Source organism: Vigna unguiculata, chromosome 4 (genome assembly GCF_037176805.1).
Source record: "Vigna unguiculata cultivar grain cowpea cultivar isolate G323 ecotype 2 chromosome 4, ASM3717680v1, whole genome shotgun sequence".
Classification (NCBI taxonomy): Eukaryota; Viridiplantae; Streptophyta; class Magnoliopsida; order Fabales; family Fabaceae; genus Vigna; species Vigna unguiculata.
This window is the reverse complement of record NC_140795.1, coordinates 21,752,448-21,765,951: the sequence shown is the minus strand read 5'-3', so window position 1 is coordinate 21,765,951 and position 13,504 is coordinate 21,752,448. Positions and strand designations below refer to the sequence as shown.

General features: G+C 37.7%; 1 non-coding gene across 1 annotated transcript; it reads right to left on the bottom strand.

Moving 5' to 3' along the window:
• Positions 1-6,098: 6,098 nt before the first annotated feature.
• TRNAL-CAA (transfer RNA leucine (anticodon CAA)) lies at positions 6,099-6,182 on the bottom strand. The gene has a single exon. It is a non-coding gene; the product is annotated as a tRNA-Leu (tRNA).
• Positions 6,183-13,504: the final 7,322 nt, after the last annotated feature.

The window sequence follows — 13,504 nt, the reverse complement described above, 5'->3', positions numbered from 1 at the left end:
GTTGATTTGGTCACCTTGTTGGAGAAAGCAATTAGTTATGTCAAGGTTCTTTAGTTGCAAGTAATTAGCATTTTTGTCTTGACAAGATGAAGTGATTTGTATGCATGCAATTCTTTATTTAATTTATGTTTTGATTATAGAAGGTGAGTATGTCAAGTGATTGTTTTGTCAATGACTTATATGTTTTTTTCTCTTAGAAGTTTTTTCAAAAATGAACTATAGTTTATCAAATTGCTCACTTACTCCTTTCACTTTTGTGATATACTCACGATCTTTAGGTATGATAAACCTGTTAATGAGGTCCACTGGTTTCATGAATCACACACTACCAATTGATTTAGTAAAAGATAAACCTTTAAGTATTTACCGTGAAATCTTACAACTTTCCTAATTATCCTCTTTGGTTTCTCTTCCTCTTTTCATAGGACAAACAAAACCATGTTGCAATTTACAATGTTAACCAATTTTATGTTATCTTTTTCTCAATCACTACTATACATACCTACCTTCCCATTTTAGTTTTTTCTTGAAATACAAGGTGATTGTTAGAGACATGTTAAATTTACCATTATGTAATAGATTATTTAAGCTTTATTTATATAATCCTAAAATTATTTTTTGGATTTTTAAGAAATTTAAAAAATATTTTAAATAATTTTTAGCAATTTTTAATTGTGAAAATATGATATATTTTGTGGCAGTTTTTAACCAACAAAATGCTATATTTTGTGGCAGTTTTTAATCGTCAAAATATGATGTATTTTGTTGTGATTTTTAATGGTAAAAAAATATGATGCATTTTGTGACAATTATTAACCGTTAAAATATGATGCATTTTGTAGCGGTTTTTAACCGCTGTTATTATGTTTTCTTTTCTAACAACAATATCAACGGTTAAATATTTTTGTCAAAAAGCATTTTTGACATGTGTAATTGTGGCAGTTATTTTAACCATCGAAAATTTCATTTGTGACAATTTTTAACTGCTAAAATTTTTAATTTTAACCTTTACAAATATTACTATTTTTTGTAGTGTCTCGTATGTAACATCCCTAAGGAATATTACTTAATTAAATAATTAAAAATAGAAAAGTGAATATCAAAAGTCACAATATTATTATTCCCAAACGCGGGAAAATTTAAAATGTATAAACACGCACCATAAATTTATAAAATATAAATAACAAAAGTATTACAAGTTCCAAAATTCTTATTCTTAAATGAAAATATAATAAAATCTCAAGCTTTAGTCCTAGCTAGCCCTCACTCCGTCGTCTGATCATCCTCAACATCACCTGTATCAATATCTGGTCTCGTGTAACGAATCACATGATCATCGCCAATCACAAACAGAAAGGGTGAGCTGATGAAAATAGACAAAACATATATAATAACACAAGATAAGGAATACACCCATCTTTTCATTCTACTTAGTTCTTGGCCAAGACCTTAACCACAAGACTTTTCAGCCTTCAATTCACACAAATGGTTAGCCTTGGACATGGGAATATGATGCTCACACGTACTTGCCCGCTCGTGGTCCTGCCTCTACGAACCTCCTCACTCGTAGTCCTGCTTTACGAACCTCCCCGCTCGTAGTCCTGCTCTACGGACCTACCCGCCCGTAGTCCAACACATGTGATCCACCAGCCACATAGCTCCCCGCACGAAGCATCTCTCAAGCGTGAGCACAGAACATACGAACCTACCTCGCTCGTATCCCCACGCGAGAGTAATTGGATATGAACCTCCCCACTCATATCATCACATGTTAACCATTATCCATGAACCTACCCGCTTATGGCACAACATCTCTCGATCCAAGTATATTATCGTTGCGTTAAAACATCACACAAACAAACCATGGACAACAGTGTTATCGCCTGGCACAGCCTAAGCGCCGCCAGGCGAAACCTGCCCAGACCGCTTGGCGGCACAATCCTCACTACTAGGCACCAAGTTAGTTCAGAGCCTCTGTATGAAGGACTTTCGCCTAGCGGATCATACCTTACCGTCAAGCGTTGTGCAGTGCAGGAACATCCCTGGAGGTTCTATCGCTTGGCGCACCTACTCGTGCCGCCAGGCGCTATAACAGTAGCGTATTCTTACTGGTTTTTAGCACCCAAACATATTAAGACTTATGCTAGAATGTACACCCAAGTGTCTAGGTATGTCCCCTTCGATTTAGGAGAACTTCCTAGCAATACACTTCTCCTCTATAGTGTAAGAACCCATGCTTCAGAATCTTCCAATTTCTCTATCCAAAATTTGTAGTTTAATAAGTGAACTATTACTGCATAAGAATTCAGTTATGGTTGCGACAATGCTTACTAATCCAATAAGTTTACCATTCACACATCCTAATACTACTGTTCTAGAATAATATCAAAACCTTCTCCTAATGTACTTAACTCACACTATACCACTATGAGTGTTGTCCAACACAATATTGCATAATCACATGTCTTCCATCTAAACATATAAGTCACGAATGACACCTAAAGCCAATAAATCATGATCAACAATATTCAATAACACATATGCAAAGGACTATGCTTCCAAAACCTGAACTTTTTAACTAATATTATCCTTCTCCCTTTCTTTCCTTAACATCACTATCAACACACCATAACATAGTCATACTTTCAAACCTTTTATCATTCACATACTCACTTCCCATAAGTATATTATCTCTTCCCGTGTCCTCATTTATTTCCAATATCACTCACAGCCTCTTCTCTCACGACCAACCAAAATCAATACAACCTTGTGCCACTGTTCCCGTCATCGCCTGGCAGCAAGCTGAGTGCCGCCAGGCGATACATCAGAACCAAGGAAACCCCCAGGTTGCTATACCCGCGACATGCCCAAGATGTCCAAAATCGATCCAGACTCCAAATTCAATACAACAAAATAATTTACACATGATTTACCAACCCAACTTTCTATGACATTATTTCCTCTAACTCGCACATACCATGAGCCATATTAATTTAAATTCGGATCGTACCCATTGCAAAACCCCAACTCTATCCAAGATTAATCATAAAGAGTATTCCCACAGCACCATCAGAACCCCAATTCTAAACAGTTTCATACTATTAACACATAACATCATACACAATGTCACAATTAGAAGTCCCAATGACCCCTGCACAAAACGCAAACAAAAGGAAAAATGCGAATAGTGTCGCACCGCCAGGCGGTTCATACCAGTACCAAGAACAAAGTCGACATCTGATGTGCCACCTAGCGACAAGGGTTGAGCCGTCAGGCGGTTTCTGGAAAAAATCCAAAAACCCCAATAAAACAATGCCGAACAAAGTGGGAATCATGCAATATTTCATGGCAACGCTCAAATATTCGAATATGAACTAACAAACATAAGAGACAACTCCCCTTACCTGGAATTCACGCTCCAATTAGGATCCTTACTCTCCTTTCACAACCTCTTCTCTTTGCTCTAAAAACCACCTCAATTCTTCTCCTCTCTGCCTCCTTCACGAACCAGAACTTCTCCACTCTCACACTCAAAAATCTCTGCACTTTTCCAAGTTAATTTCCTCTCCTTCTCTGTTCTCTCTCAAGATTAATGTTCCCTTAATTACACTTTAATTTGCTAAAACAAATTTTTAAATAAAAAATATGGTTAAAGCCATTCAATGAGTGTTAACCCATTATTTTTCAGCCCTTACGTTTCCCCTTCATCAGCTGCTATCCCTTTCATATTCATGCCAAGAAAATTTGGCAAAAAGAGAGTAAATTTGTCCTTAGCAAGGTTTGAACCCACACCCTATTAATTAGCAAGTCAGTGCACAACCAATTCAAGAAATTCATATTTATGATAATTTCTATAATTCTAGGATTATATTATCACGTCTAGCATTCAAATATATCAACAAAATAATGCACAGATTAAAATAACACACAATTGGCATACATAGGACTCGAACCCAAGTCCTTTCACACAATAAAGTACTCTTAACCATTTGAGCTAATACTTTTCCACATTATAGCACTCCATATTAAATTCCTTAAAGGCTCCTATTACCCGCATTTATTAAATAATTATTTAATTAACTATTTAATTTTCCCGGGTCTTACATCGTACATGAAAAAGTAAAATGAGGATACCATTTTCACCATTTTTACTTAAATAAGTGAGTTCAAATATATGCAAATTTAATAAAATTTATCTCTTCTCTGTTAGAAATTGATTATATGCTTCATTGCATTTTTAATATATTTTATAGGTTTTCATGAATGTGCATATTGAAATTTTTTCCTTGTAGAAAGTAATCTTGATTCTTGCAAATATTTAAAAGAGGAGGAAGATGAATAATGTTAGCCGAATGACTAATGTAACTTCAATCTATTTTACAAATCATGCATATATGTGATAAAAAATATTTTTCACATATTGTTACGATGACAACATATTTTATTATTATTATTATTATTATTATTATTATTATTATTATTATTATTATTATTATTATTATTATTATTATATTTTGGTTTTGGGGTTGAATTTGTCGAATTTTAATCGGGCGACTGGGTTGAATTTGGTGCGGTTGAATTTCGTTAACTTAGTCGAAATTTGGTTGAGGCCAAGTCTACCGAATTAGGACCCATGTCAACCTTGGATCCAAATCGGTCGATCTAGACCTTTGGCCCGGGTCGGCTTTCTCGACCTACAACTCGTCCAACTCGTTTCGATCTTCGACCCAGGCTGACCAGTCTCGAACTTCGACCAAGGTCAAGCTGTCTCAAATTTCGTTTTGGGACAACACGTCTAAACCTTCGACCTTTCTCAAACTTTGGCACCGGTCTTGACCTTAAGTCCTACGAAGGTCATCTTGAAATTTTGGCTTATCTTGACTTTTGTCCTGGTTAGCCCATCTCGACCCTTGGTATAAGAGAGTCCATCTCAATTTTCTGTTCCAACGTGTCCTCTCGACATCCAACCTAGGCCGACACGTCTTGGCCTTTGGCTTAAAATGGCCTGAAAAGATATATGACCTTCGGTTTACCATCAATTTTAGTTAGGTAGACTTGACAAAAAATTTAGTTATTTTTTTTAAATGTTGGTCAATTTGAACCTGACTCACTTAACTAACTAATTCAATGACTTCGAACTGGATTAAAGATAAGTTGACTCATAATCCACCACAAAACACACTTTATTAACTTTTAACCAATTTTCAGTTATCTTTAATTATAATTCTGTAGTTTTTACAAGTCAGCCTTCTTTGATTTGATTGTCATGTAAAAAGTATATAAAAAACTGAAAAATAAAAATTATTGTGAGTCATTCCACTCTATAAGTGTAAATTTATATTAAAAAGTTAATTATCCTTTAAGTTAATGTAATTTTATAAAATATTTACTAATAAATTTATTAAATATTATTTTCAATTTTATAAATTAATTACTTTCTGATAGATTGTTTCAAAATTAAAGTTATATTTTCTCTTTTTAATTTATACCAAAAGACATTTTGATATATGATTATAAAATATATTGTCTTTTTTTGTTTCACTTTAGTTCATCTACAATACATGTATTGGATACGTATCTGAAACGTCGATGCATTTATTTTGAAAATAATATGATACGATACGTAATATATGCAACTTGAAAAGTCTACAATTATTCTAACAAAATATGATAAATATATGATTGTTATTGTGTTAATCCAAATTAAAATCATATATATCAAAGTTGTCAATATAAAAAGTTATAAATTATTGTCATCATAAAAGTATTATTGTTTAATAGATTAGATACTTCATTGATATGCATCAGGGTAAAGTATCCTAAAATATTGATAAGGATATATGATTAAAATGAAAGTATCGGTGCATCATAATAATGAAACAATTTACATGCAGACAAATATATTTTCTCCATTGTGTTTATTTAATCCTTTGCATGCACACCATACTACATGAGAGTCAATGCATGATTGAGAATGAGGCTTCTTCTTCAACTAAGAGAAGAGTTTTAAGTGAATAATATTTTATAAATTAAAAAGAGTATAGAAAAGAAAACAAAATATTACAAGCAACAAAAATTTAATAAACAAATAACAAAATTGTCAAAAGTGAGATTTGAACCCACGCCCTCTTTCAAGGACCAGAACTTGAGTCTGGCGCTTTAGACCACTCGGCCATTCTGACATTGCTAATTACTAGTATGAATTTCCGAAAATACATTTATATAGATTTAGTGAAGCCAATGATAAAGTACATGTTAATCAGAACAATTTATAAAATGACATTCCACTTTGATTTATCCATACCTCTCTCAAAATTCTTGAAATTCTTATAGCTTAAGTAAAACTAGCCTTGGATTTGTTTGCCTCAAAAAATTAGATTAACTATATTGAGATTCAAATATATAAAAAAAACAAAATGTTAAGGTTTAATATCAAACACTATTATCTTTGAGACCAAGGATGGTGCACTCAAAGTGATGTTAATGCTTCAATTCCTTCTACACTCTCTTGGGTTGGTTACATAAGGGATATGACTCCGTTTGAAATAGAAGAAAATAGTCATTTAGCACACCACACAATCTAATATTCCAAGTTCCACCACCTTAACATTCACGTTAGGATTACAAGCTATCACAACCTAGATTGGCAATCCTTGTGATACATCAAAGGTTTATAAGTCAATGAAGAAAAATATGTTGCTTGGCTACAATTTTGGATAAGTTTAAGTCACGGGTTTGAGTGTTTTGAGATGTAGGAGAAAAAACCACTAAAGAATTTGTCTTGTTAAAAAAGATATACTTTGAAAACCAAGTTTCTTTTCTTCAAAAGATGCTGAGATGAGACATATTTGAGGGAGTTTCAATGCTTTTTCTTTGTTCTGTTATAAAATTTGAAAATTAAAATAATGATAAACCATAAACAATATACAAATATGGATAAAAGAGATGATCAAGTGAAATTGTTCTTATAACAAACAATAAAAATATAAAGATAATGTAAATATGTAAATGAGATAAGGATAGAGTAAGCTTGGGTTGAGGCATGCAGAGCGCTATCCTTAGAGAGAAAACGCCCCCACTACACAGGGCAATACTCAATATTATGCGCTCTTCCCCCAAGATACAACAACCCGTCAGATCGATCGAGTGTAGTAAAGGATCTCTGAACCTTATGAACACCCTGTTTTAAGAGATAATATAGAGAAGAAAAAGAAGAACACTTTTGAGAGGAAGAACTCTAGTGTTTGTTGTGTCTATTCATCATGAAACTAAGTGGTATTTATAGGTTAGAAAAGGAGACACAAGAGTAAATGACCATCAAACTTATTTAAACCAAAAATAATTTCAAATCAATGAAAAGAATAAAAAACTGTTTATACATAAATAGAATTTAACTTTGGAATTAACATTGTATTAAAACCCTAGTAACAACAATATTTTATTCTAATATTTTTTTAAAATTATATTAATATTTCTAACATGTTCACTATGTCTCATCGATTACATGCACTTTGTTTGATGTTTCAACGCAATGAGAAGGACATGAACCTATGTACTCCTTAATAACTTCAAGTCTAATAACATTTCCACAATCAGATTAATTGTTGCCATTGTAGAGAAGTCAAGTGTAATAACATCACAAGTAGGTAGGGTTTCATAGTTACTCAACTTGACAACATATATTCATATCTTCAATATATCTATGTGAAGAAACAAATGTTCTTTATGCCTTTTATTTAATTATAGGTGAGTGAAAGCAAAAGAAAAGAAAAAAAAATACACGACTCAATCCTATTTAGTCAGTTTCTTAATGATTCTTATGTAAGGGACATAAAAAATTGTTACGAACTGAAAGTAACTATCGAAATAACAGCAAGATCATATGCAAAAATATAAATTTTTGAGAGCTAAAGTTCTTTATGCCTTTATTTAATTTATATTTACAGAAGTAAAATAACATAAAAAGTAATTAAATTCAAAAATTTTCAAGAAAAACTAATTAATTTGTACGTGAATAAATTATATATTCATTGGAGAGGAGAAAATATGAAAATAATTTGTAATAAATAATAATAAATTTAAATATAAATTGTTCCTGTAGACAACAAATAAGATATGTCAGACACAAGCGTCACCTTATTCCAGTCCGCAATCTCCTCAGTAGGCTTCCTCCCGGCCGATACATGTCGTTTGAGGATATTTCAGTGTGAATTGGTTTGGACCTGAGAAGGGTTACTTGCAAAAGAGACTCTGATGCCCAAGTACACAAAACCTCTTAGAAAGTCAAATCTCGTGATTAGTGGAGTAATGAATGCGTACCTTTATGTCTTGCCACGTCATGGGTTGGGCTTCTCCTTGGGACATAGGTGGACCTGGGTCATGATTCAGGCTCCTTAATTCTCAGTTAGCGGCTTAGGCCGGTTACTTCTTTGGGGGTTTAGGCTGGGTACTATCATTCGTTTATACATGGTGATTATTATTATTTGCGTCCTTGGTGATTGCATAGACGGGTTTTATGGTTATAATTTGGCTAGGCCGGCTGTGGTACACCAGTCCCCTAGCCTTTGCCGATATGGCTATGACGGTAAAGGATGAGAAGTGTTGGTATGTTTAGCTAGGCCGGCTAGGTGTGGTACACCAGTCCCCCAACCTTTAAGTGTGAGGAATAGTGAGGCTTGGTATCTGAATAAGTTTGGTGCAGGTGAAGGGATGGCAGATGTCAGATGTCTAATCGAAAGGGTTTTGTGCCGTCATTTTTGAAGGTTGTGGCATTTGTTGTGAATTGTGATGTTTCATATGGGTTGTGACTTTTGGCGTGAAAAAGTTGGGTCGTTTGGAATCATCGCTTATAAATGCGGATTTCATGGAGAGTGTGTTTTTGTTGGCTCATTTGTGAGAATTTTGAAATCAAAGATTTGCATGCATTAGAACTGTCCGACTAGTCCCTTGTATCTGCCAGCATCTTTCATTCTCAAAAAGGTATGTCTAGTACTAGCGATAGTGTGTCATTGTCGTCGTTAAGTAGTGGGAGTATGCAGTCTAGAGGGAATGTAGGCAGGCATCTTGAGGAGGGAAGTGTTAGCCCAATGGTTGTGGTGGGGAGGATTTCGATGGAGACGATAACTGAAGTGAGGGAAGACCCTCCCAAGGAGATAGCGGAAAGTAGCTGGCCGGCCAAAGTCGGTTACAATTAGGTTGCGGTTGATGTTTGAAACCAATCGTCATTATTTCGATGGTCTAGGCTGCTGAACTCGTGGCTGAATTGTACTCCCGTTATTGCAAAGGGCGTGGACTGTGGTATAGTGTCATTGGAGCGAGTGAGCGGTGTTGAGCGCGTTTGACATGGGCAAGAAGGAGCTACTAACAAGTTTTTTTATATGTATATGTGCCATTTTTTCCAATTGCATGTTAGGTTGCCGCTAGACGACTTTGCCATGGGGGTGCTTCGCCTGTTAAACGTGGCGCCTATTCAACTACATCTGAACAGTTGGGCATACTTGAAGGCCTTTTATGTTCTTTGCCAGTTGTTGTATCTACAGCTGTCTCCTTATGCATTTTTATACTTTTAGGAGACAAGGCCCCAACAACCGACAACATGGCTATCCTTGGTGAGCAGGCCGAGTATTAGAAGGTTGGACGCATTTACGAAATCATTCAAGCACTTCAAGGATAGGTTTTTCAAGGTTGTAATGAAGGAGGGAGGAAAGTCGCATTTCCTTAGTGCAGATGGGAGTACCAAATTCCCTTTTAGTTGGATGGGTAGCCTCTGTCGGTATAAGGATATGAGTACCGATGAGTTGTCGACGGAGGATAGGGAGGTGGTGGAGGTGCTAATGAAGTTTACGGATAGATTGCCCACTAAGGGCTTAGTTAGGGTTTATAATTGGGTTCATTTGATTATTGATATGAATGTATCTGTTTGTGATTTCAATTGTTTCAATGTGTCTAAGTTAAACTAATTGGACTTTGGTGTATTCAATGCAGGACATATGGCTCAAGTTGGGAAAAAGGACTTGACCCTTTTTCAAGCGCTGAGGAAGGAGAAGACGGTGAAAGTGAAAGCGGCCGGAAACATTGAGGTCCCAAATTTGCAAGAGTCATTGGTGGAGGTGCATGTACATGGTGGCACCGAGAGGAAAGCCGAATTGCTGGCCACGCCTGGCAGAGGCAAAGATGTGAAGAAGGTGAGGGTTGCCTTGTTGGGGCAAGGGTCATTCAGTGGTGCTAAGGGGCCAGAAGCCGGTCTGATTGAATTGCCAGAGACGACCGTTAGAAAAGATATTGAGATCAACATGACAGAGACATTGATTAACTCTATTGATAGTATGGAGTTGGATCACCTAGTGAGGACAATGGTGGAGTTTGGCAACAAGGCGCTGATATTGAGTCGCCGAGTTGGGTCGCTGTACCATAGAAAGCTGAAGGAAGGGAATCGCGAGAAGTTGGAGGATCTACAAGGGAAGGTCGATAAGTTTACGGAAGAAAGAGCTGCATGGGAGAAGGAGAGGGAATAGTGGAAAAAGGAGAAGAAGAGGTTGGGGACCTGGAAGGTTCGCTGTTTGGATTCAGAGACGAAGCTTAGAGGGAGAATAGCCGACCTTGAGGCGGACTATGACTAGTTGAAGGAAAAACATGAAGGTGTGGAGGTGGAGCTCGAAAACTTGAAAAGTTGCATCATTTAAGAGCACATTAATGGATTTCGAAAAGGGTTGAGGCAGGCGGCCTTCTTCTACAAGGAGGTTGATGTGGCTGATCCAAGATTTGACGTGAACAAAGATGTAGTGGACAACCAGCTCATCGATGAACCCGAGAGTAGCCCTGGAGAGGAGGTGGAGAAGGCCATGGCGGATGAAGAAATGAATGCGGAGGCGACCGTGGAGGGTGAAGATGACAAGGCGGCTTAGGATATAGTTTTATGATTCCTATTGTTAAGAATCCTAAGCTTGTAATAACCCGTACAATATTTTTCATTGCTTTTGAATGTGATGTACATTTGCGGATATGTTTGCTTTTGAATGTTCGACGATAACATTCATGATAGGAACGCGCTTCATTGTTGATGTTGTTATGCATGTTATACATTATGTTTTATGTCTATCAGTCTGAATGTGTTATTGTTGTTGGTTGTTCGGTTAATGGGAGTAGTCAACCCAGGCCACTTACTTGTGTTAAGGGTGGAGAATTAAAAACGAATTAAACATTAAGATAAGGGTGTTCGACCCAGGCCGCTTACTTGTGGTAAGGGTGGGGAACTAAAAACGAATTAAACATCAAGTTATGGGTGTTCGACCCAGACCGCTTACTTGTCGTATGGATGGGGAACTAAAAACGACTTAAACATTAAGTTAAGGGTGTTCGACCCAGGCCGCTTACTTATGGTAAGGGTGGGGAACATGTATTGGGTATTTCTTCCCTTGATAATTGCTCAAGTTTATACGCTCCTCCTCCAGCATCTTCACGTATCCGGTATGGGTTATCCCAATTGGCGGAGAACTTGCCATCCTTCTTTCTTGTACTGCTGGCCATTCTCCAAACTAAGTCCCCCATTGCGAACGATCTTAGGCATAGGTTCGCATTATATTTTCTGGCCGCTTGTTGTTTGGCAGCTAAGTTGCGTATCTAGGCTTTTTCTCTTAACTCGGGTAGGAGGTCGAGGTGGGTGCTCATGTTTTGATGATTTTGGACTGGGTCGTATAGTTCTCGACGTAGAGATGGTTCACCAATTTCAACTGGTATCATGGTGTTTGTGCCGTATACTAGGCTGAATGGAGATTCATTTGTTGCTGATTGAGGGGTACACCTATAGGCCCATAGCACTTCCACTAATTCTTCTAGCCATCGACCCTTAGCGGTGTCCAACCGTTTACGTAGTTCTACTAGTATAACCTTGTTTGTTGCCTTGGCCTCTCCATTGGTCTGTGGGTGTTCAACAAAGCTAGTTACATGTTTGATGCCTAGGCCGGTATATAATTTAGCAAATTCTTTTGTCTATAAACTATCGGCCATTGTCGGTGATGATTGTATGTGGGACGCCATACCGGCATATAATATCCTTCCAGACGAATTATTGGACTTGTTGGGTTGTAATAGTGGCTAATGGTTTTGGCTTCTATCCACTTGGTGAAGTAGTCGACGGCTACTATCAGGAATTATACTTGGCCTTTTCCCGGGGAGAAAGGGCCGAGAATGTCCATTCTCCACTTTGCGAAGGGCCACGGGGATAGTATAGAATAAAGTTGTTCCTGTTTTTTGTGGATGAGGTTGCCATGTTTCTGGCAGGGTATGCATCTTTTGACAAAATCGTGGCAGTCGGCCTCCATGGTTGGCCAGAAGTACCCAACGCGAAGGATTCTGGTGTCATGGTGCGTGCGCCGGAATGGTAGCCGCATATGCCTTCATGTAACTCTTTAATGATGTATTGGGCTTGTTCTGCAGTGACGAATTTGAGAAGTGGTTGGCCGTATCCTCGTTTGTACAGGTCATCGCCTATCATCGTGTACCTGGCAGCTTTAGTTATCTAACTCTTGTCAGCGTCAGGTCGGGGGTTACCGGTTTGGAGGTATTGGATGTAGGGAGTTGTCCAATTGTCGACTTGGTGTTGGGTTAAGGTATGACAAGTGTTTGTGATGGAAGGGGCGGATAGCGTTTGCTGTAAGAGTGATAAGTGGCATCTTTTTAGGTTGGTGTTGGCTAGTTTGGATAATATGTAGGCTCTGACGTTTTCAGATCTGGGAATGTGTTGGATACAGACTTGTTTGAAGGCAGATTGGATGACTTTCCGGACCAGGTGATAGTATTGTAGGAGGGTAAGGTCTTTGATCTAGAACTCGTCATTTAGATGGCCCACGGTAAGCTTGGAATCGGTTTTGCACGTGAGTGATTTGACACCAACTTCGCGGGCGAGGATGGCTTCGTATTCGGCTTGGTTGTTGGACGTTTTGAAGGCGAAGTGGAGGGATTTTTGATAAGGATATCGTTGGGTCCTTCTAGGACGATGCCGGCACCTGCCCCTTTAGGGTTTGACGAACCATCAATATAAAGTATCCATTGGTCTTCTTTAGGGGTTCGCTAGAGATCGTTGACAAAGTCTATGAGGCATTGAGCTTTGATGGGCCGTGGGGTTCATAGCAGATGTTGAATTCGGATAACTCGACAACCCAAGACGACATGCGGCCCGCAAGGTCTGGTTTCTGCAGCATCTTCTGGATGGGGTAGTCGATTTTGACGATGATGTTATGATTTTGGAAATAGGGGCGTAGGCGTCGTGTTGCGTGTACTAGGGATAAGGCTAATTTTTCCACCATCTAGTATCTGGTTTCGGGATCTTGCAGGGTTCAGTTGACGAAGTATACAGGGTGTTGAGTGCCATTGACATCCTGAACCAGCGCGGCGCTTACGGTGTGATCCGTGGTGATGATGTAAACGAGTAGGAGTCCGACTTTTGGAGGATGGGTGGTGAGGTGAGGGTGGTTTTTAGTTTCTGAAAAACTTGTTCACAATCGCC